Source organism: Amblyraja radiata, unplaced genomic scaffold, assembly GCF_010909765.2.
Source record: "Amblyraja radiata isolate CabotCenter1 unplaced genomic scaffold, sAmbRad1.1.pri S120, whole genome shotgun sequence".
In the NCBI taxonomy this organism is placed as follows: Eukaryota; Metazoa; Chordata; class Chondrichthyes; order Rajiformes; family Rajidae; genus Amblyraja; species Amblyraja radiata.
Genome location: NW_022630106.1, coordinates 1,759 through 8,512, shown reverse-complemented (window position 1 = coordinate 8,512; position 6,754 = coordinate 1,759). Strand labels below are relative to the sequence as shown.

At 51.2% G+C, this 6,754-nt stretch overlaps 1 long non-coding RNA gene across 1 annotated transcript; it reads right to left on the bottom strand.

The window, feature by feature from the left end:
* Window positions 1-904: 904 nt before the first annotated feature.
* On the bottom strand, window positions 905-3,541 carry LOC116969197. The gene is made up of 3 exons (XR_004410674.1): window positions 3,434-3,541; window positions 2,086-2,087; window positions 905-916 (listed from the first exon to the last, which is right to left on the bottom strand). It is a non-coding gene; the product is annotated as an uncharacterized LOC116969197 (long non-coding RNA).
* Window positions 3,542-6,754: the final 3,213 nt, after the last annotated feature.

The window sequence follows — 6,754 nt, the reverse complement described above, 5'->3', positions numbered from 1 at the left end:
GAGTTGCGGGGTTGAAGTTTACCTGGAGCGGGGCCTTACATCACCGCCCGGCGTGGCTTTGAATGGCCGCGGGACTTTGCTAGCGCCCGCCGGGGGCTCCAACATCAAGACCCGGAGCGTGGCCTTGCATCACCCGGCGTGGCTTTAATGGCCGCGGGACAATTACCATCGCCCGCCGGGGGCTTTGACTCTGACATCGGGGGGGAGAGGGGGGTGCAGGGGAGAGATACGTTTTTTTGCCTTCCATCACAGTGAGGAGGAGATGCGCTGTGATGGATGTCTGTGTAAATTGTGTTGTGTCTTGGGTCTTTTTTTTTGTATGTATGACTGCAGAAACAACATTTCATTTGGACCTCAATGAGGTTCAAATGACAAGTAAAATTATATTGTTTTGTATTGTATTGCATGTACACGCATGAATAAATAAACTGATAAAGTGCAAATAACAGATAATGGGTTATTAATAATCAGAGTTTTGTCCGAGCCAGGTTTAATAGCCTGATGGCTGTGGGGAAGTAGCTACTCCTGAACCTGGTCGTTGCAGTCTTCAGACTCCTGTACCTTCTACCTCAAGATAGCAGGGAGATGAGTGTGTGGCCAGGATGGTGTGGGACTTTGATGATGCTGCCAGCCTTTTTGAGGCAGCGACTGCGATAAATCCCCTCGATGGAAGGAAGGTCAGAGCCGATGATGGACTGGGCAGTGTTTACTACTTTTTGTAGTATTTTCCTTTCCAGGGCGCTCAAGTTGCCGAACCAAGCCACGATGCAACCGGTCAGCATGCTCTCTTCTGTGCATCTGTAGAAGTTAGAGAGAGTCCTCCTTGACAAACCGACTCTCCGTAATCTTCTGAGGAAGTAGAGGCGCTGATGAGCTTTCTTGATAATTGCATCAGTGTTCTCGGACCAGGAAAGATCTTCAGAGATGTGCACGCCCAGGAATATGAAGCTCTTGACCCTTCCAACCATCGACCCGTTGATATAAATGGGTCTGTGGGTCCCCATCCTACTCCTTCCAAAGTCCACAATCAGTTCCTTGGTTTTGCTGGTGTTGAGGGCCAGGTTATTGCGCTGGCACCATATGGACAGTTGCTCGATCTCTCTTCTGTACTCTGACTCATCCCCATCAGTGATACGCCCCACAATAGTGGTGTCGTCAGCGAACTTGATGATGGAGTTCGCACTGTGTCCACTGTCTTCAATGGTGTAGACATAGAAACATAGAAAATAGGTGCAGGAGTAGGCCATTCGGCCCTTCGAGCCTGCACCGCCATTCAATATGATCATGGCTGTCCATCCAACTCAGGGTATCCTGTACCTGCCTTCTCTCCATACACCCTGATCCCTTTAGCCACAAGTGCCACATCTAACTCCCTCTTAAATATAGCCAATGAACTGGCCTCAACTACCTTCTGTGCCAGAGAATTCCAGAGACTCACCACTCACTGTGTGAAAAATGTTTTCCTCATCTCGGTCCTAAAAGATTTCCCCCTTATCCTTAAACTGTAAAGGCAGGTGCATTATAAACGCATACCCTTACACACACACACACACACACACACATCAATTACTTTACACAATCTCACACATTCACACTCACATACGCGTGCTAACACACATGCATGGACTCACAAACTCACACTGTCACACACAAACAATAACCAATGCGAGTCAGGCTGCATCTCTGTACATGTTTAATTTATTTATCAGTTTAGTCTAGTTTATTTTCACGCGTAGCGAAAAGCTTTTGTTGCGTGCTATCCAGTCAGCAAAAAGACGATACATGATTAAAATCGAGCCATTTACAATGTACAGATACATGATTGCCTATCCAATAAAATTGGATAGGCATATGGATGAGAAGGGAATGGAGGGTTATGGTATGAGTGCAGGCAGGTGGGACTAAGGGAAAAAAAATTGTTCGGCGCGGACTTGTAGGGCCGAGATGGCCTGTTTCCGTGCTGTAATTGTTATATGGTTATATGGTTATATGATAACGGGGTAACGTTTAGTGCAAGGTAAAGCCAGCGAAGTCTGATCAAGGATAGTTTGAGGGTCTCCAATGAGGTAGCTAGTAGTTTAGCACTGCTCTCTAGTTGTGGCGAGCTGGTTCTCCCCTCTCCTCTACTCTCTCTACACCAACGACTGCACCTCCACAGCCACCTCTGTCAAGCTTCTCAAGTTTGCGGATGACACAACCCTGATTCAACTGATCCACGATGAGGAGGAATCTGCCTACAGACAGGAAGTTTCACAGCTGGCGTCCTGGTGCCTTCGTAACAACCTAGAGCTCAATGCTCTTAAGAGAGTGGAATTGATTGTAACCTTGCGGAGAGCTCCCCCTCCCCTCACGCCACTCACCTTCAACAACACCACAGTCACATCTGTGGAGGCTTTTAAATTCCTGGGAACCATCTTCTCTGAGGACCTTAAGTGGGGGGCGACCATCGACTCCACAGTCAAAAAGGCACAACAGAGGAAGTTCCGGCCGCAGCTGAGGAAGCACAATCTTCCACAGGCAATGATGGTCCAATTCTACACGGCCATCGTAGAGTCTGTTCTCACCTTCTCCATCATGGTCTGGTTTGGCTCAGCCACCAAGCACGACACCTGGAGGCTGCAGCGAACCAAGGTTATTGGCTGCAACCTTCCCTCCATTGATGAACTGTACACTGTCAGGGGCTGGAAGCGAGCGGGAAAGATCATCCCTGACCCCTCTTACCCTGGCCACAAACTCTTTGAATCACTTCCCTCTGGAAGGCGACTCCGGACTGTCAAAGCTGCCACAGCCAGACATAAAAACAGTTTTTATCCACGAGTAGTTACTCTACTCAACAGCCAAACATCTGTAGCCTCACTTTGATCTGGTATTTTGTTGGTTCACAAGCTTGATCAATGGTATTTTATCATTAATGTTTTATTATTATTCATGTTTAGTGTTTTCTGAGACATTCGTAACTGTCACTGTATGTCATGTTATTACTTGTGGGCGGAGCACCAAAGCAAATTCCTTGTATGTGAATACTTGGCCAATTAACGCACTTCCTTACTTCAGTTGCCTGACAACGGCTTGGAAGAAATTGTCCCTGAAACTGGAGGTGTGGGGATTTGGAGAAGGGGAGAAGAAGAGTGGCCAGCGTGAGACTAGAACGTCATTATGCTGCTGGCCTTGCCGAGGTAGCATGAGGGATAAATTCAGTCAATAGAAGGGAAGTTGCTTTGTGCGATGGTCTGGGCCGCATCCACAATTCACTGCAATTTCATGCGGTCTGGGATGGAGCTGTTCCCAAACTAAGCTGTGCTGCATCCTGATCAAATATATTCTGAGGCGCCTCTAAGAAGTTGGATAGATGATGTTTCGGCTCAGGACCCATCTTCAGACTAATTGTGGTGGGAAGGGGGGGGGGGGGGGGGGCTTGTGATGTAAGCGGTACAAAAGACTAGGCTCGTATTCACTGAAGATTAGAAGGATGAGGGGGTTCTTATAGAAACATATAAAATTATAAAAGGACTGGGCAAGCTATATGCAGGAAAAATGTTCCCAATGTTGGGTGAGTCCAGAACCAGGGGCCACACAGTCTTAGAATAAGGGAGAGGCCATTTAAGACTGAGGTGAGAAAAAAAAAACCTTTTCACCCAGAGAGCTGTGAATTTGTGGAATTCCCTGCTGTGGAGGCCAAGTCACTGGATGGATTAAGAGAGAGTTAGAGAGAGCTCTAGGGGCTAGTGGAGTCAAGGGATATGGGGAGCAGGGAGGCACGGGTTATTGATAGGGGACGATCAGCCATGATCACAATGAATGGCGGTGCTGGCTCGAAGGGCCGAATGGCCTCCTCCTGCACCTATTTTCTATATTTCTATGCATCCTGATAAAATATATTCTGAGGCGCATTTATAGAAGTTGGGAAGATTTGTAGGGGACAGCCGAACTTTCCAAGCCCTCGAAGAAGATGGATAGGTTGGGGCGGTTGAGACAAGAGAATACAAGATAAAAGTTGTGAGATATGGATTGAAGAGGATAGAATTATAATGAGTGGAAGGAATATCGGTGGAAGGGGAGGTGGGATGAATAGTTGGGAGTCGGGTGAAGAGCGAGGGGAAAGCGGGAATATGCTCGTTAGCTACCTAACATTGGATAATTCAATGCTCATACCTAGGTTGTGAGGTGGCAAAGTGGAAGATGAGGTGTCGTTCTTTCAGTCTGCATGTAGCGTCACTCTGGCAATGGAGGAGGCCCAGGACAGGAAGGTCGGTGTGGGAAGGGGAGTTACAAAGGTCAGCCACGGGGAGATGCTTCAGGCCTGGGCGGAACGAGGATAAAGCCCCTGTCCCACTTAGGACACTAAAACAGCAACCTCTGGTGACCTTGCCCGCCAACCAAGGTTTCCATGAGGTCACCGGTGACATTGATCACTCTCCCTAATGGTCGAAAATGGTTTCCGCGTGGTCGAGGCTTTATCTAGGTCGCTACTATTTTTCATCATGATTAAAAACCGGCCTCGACTAAAAATAAATTGCCGTTTTAAAATTCTATATTTTTTTAGTCGCGGGTCTAGTCGAAGCCAGTTTTATTCATAGTCGAGGAAGGTTTTCAACATATGCGTGGGAGGTGGTAGGAGGTTGCAGGTCACCCCGACCTTGATTTTTGTTTGGGTGGTGGGCAAGGTCACCAGAGGTTGCTGTTTAGGTCTCCTAAGTGGGACAGGGGCTTAAGTGTTCGCCGAATCTACCCTTGACCACGCCGAAGTAAAGGCCATGTCTGGATCACCTCATACACTAGATGAGATTAGATGAGGTGCAGGTTGTAAAAGAACTTGTTCGACACACAAAGTATCTTACTAAGTATCTTTATTAAAGGCACTTCACACATTATGCTCTAGCTGTCCGTGGTCATCACTGGGACTAGAGAGCGAGCTAGAGGCGGGGAAGCTACAATTATACAGGAGTCAATGGGGAGTGGTTAGTAGTGGTGAGGTCACTATGTTAAAGGAGCATGCACTGATCTACATCCTTCCTCTTGGAAACAAAGCGACCACGGCTCATACGCTAGAGGCAAACCATAAGCAGTTAGAAAACATCATGACGCAGACTATTCGCACACTCCGTACCGGACAGGCGGCTTGACCAACCGCCCAGAGCGGGTGCGCAACCCGCCTTCCCCTTCAACCGCAGGAGCTACAGGAACGGGGGCAGGGACAGAGATGGGAGAACCGGGAGACAACGCCCAGGGGAAGGAGGAGAACGGGGAGGGGGGGGGGGGGGGGGGAAGGAACGGGTACACCAGCAGGTGAGGCAGGAGAAGGAGGCTCGCGTGGGCTGGGCACCGGGAGCTGAGAGGGAAGTGTCCGGGGCATGCGAGGAGTGACAGGGGCAGGGGGAGTTTCAGGCAGCGGTGAATGGACAGGCGGGCGAATTCGGGTCCGCGGGAGGCGGAGCAGGCTCGTTGACAAGCAGCAGGTGCTGGCGTGTCCGACGGTACACAGTGCCCTCGTAATTAACCAGGTAAGACCGGGGAGAGACGGCATTGCCAACGACAACGGCCAGCCGGTGATGACCGGAGGTGGACATCATCCGGACAACCTGGCCTGGAATAGACGGGGAAGCAGTCGGGAAGATTTGTCAAAGGAGCGCTTTTGGATGACCTGTTTCTCGATGATGCGCTCCTTGACAGCGGCAGGGCTGCGGACAGCGGGCTTTAGAGATTGCTGAGAAACCGGGAGAGGGGGTCGAGTGGTGCGGGACATGAGGCGCTGGGGCAGGCGAAACCAAGTGCGGGGTCCCGGGAAATGTTGCGGAGGTTAGAGAGGGCAGGTAGAAGTCCGAATGGGCAAGACGACAATGTTCCAGCAGCTCCTTGGCGCTGCGGACAGCGCGCTTCCGCGAGGCCGTTGCTTGGCGGGTACTCGGGGCTGCTGGTGATGTGGCGAAAGTTCCATTGGGCGGCGAAGGCGGCGAACTCTGCGCTGGAAAACTGTCCGCCGTTGTCGGATTGGGAGAGTCACCGGGGAGACCAAAGGTAGAAAAGTGGCGGCGAAGCTTCCCGATGACGGCAGCCAGACGTGAGGGAAGGCAAGCTGGTCTACCTCTAACCAGCTGGAGTAGGAGTCCACCAGGACCAGGAAGTGTTTGCCGCGCCATTCGAATATGTCAGTGGCGACAGCCATCCACGGCAACTCGGGGAGCCGGCTGCTGCATGAGAGGTTGGCGTTGTTGATGAGGCAGTAGGCTGTTGCAGGCAGCACAGGCGGAGACCCTGTCGCGAATCTCCTGAATCATGCCAGGCCAGAAAAACTGAGCTTGGGCCTGGGACAAAGTGGCCTCCACCCCGGGGTGACCGCTGTGTGGCGGTTTGGTAAGTAGTGGTCACGCAGAGCGTGCCGGCACCACGACCTTGTGACGCTCACCACCACGCCGTTGTGCAGCACCAATTCGTCCCCGAACCAGGAATAGGGCACGGCACCGGCCGGTAGGGAAGAGCGTCGGTCAGGCCAGCCACGGCCGGATGACGCCCGCAAGCTGTTGCAGGGCAGGATCAGCGGCATGTGTTCGACCAGGGACTGCATCTGCCAAGAGGGAACAATATTACGTTCAGCACCATCAGGTCAGACGATTCGTATGGATGGCGGGCAACGGAAGGGAGCGGCGCACGGGACAATGTGTCCGGCCACGAACATCTCCTTGCCCTTGCGGTACACAATGTTGAACGTAAATCGTTGGAGCTGCAGCATCATTCGCTGCAACCGCGAGGAGGCCGC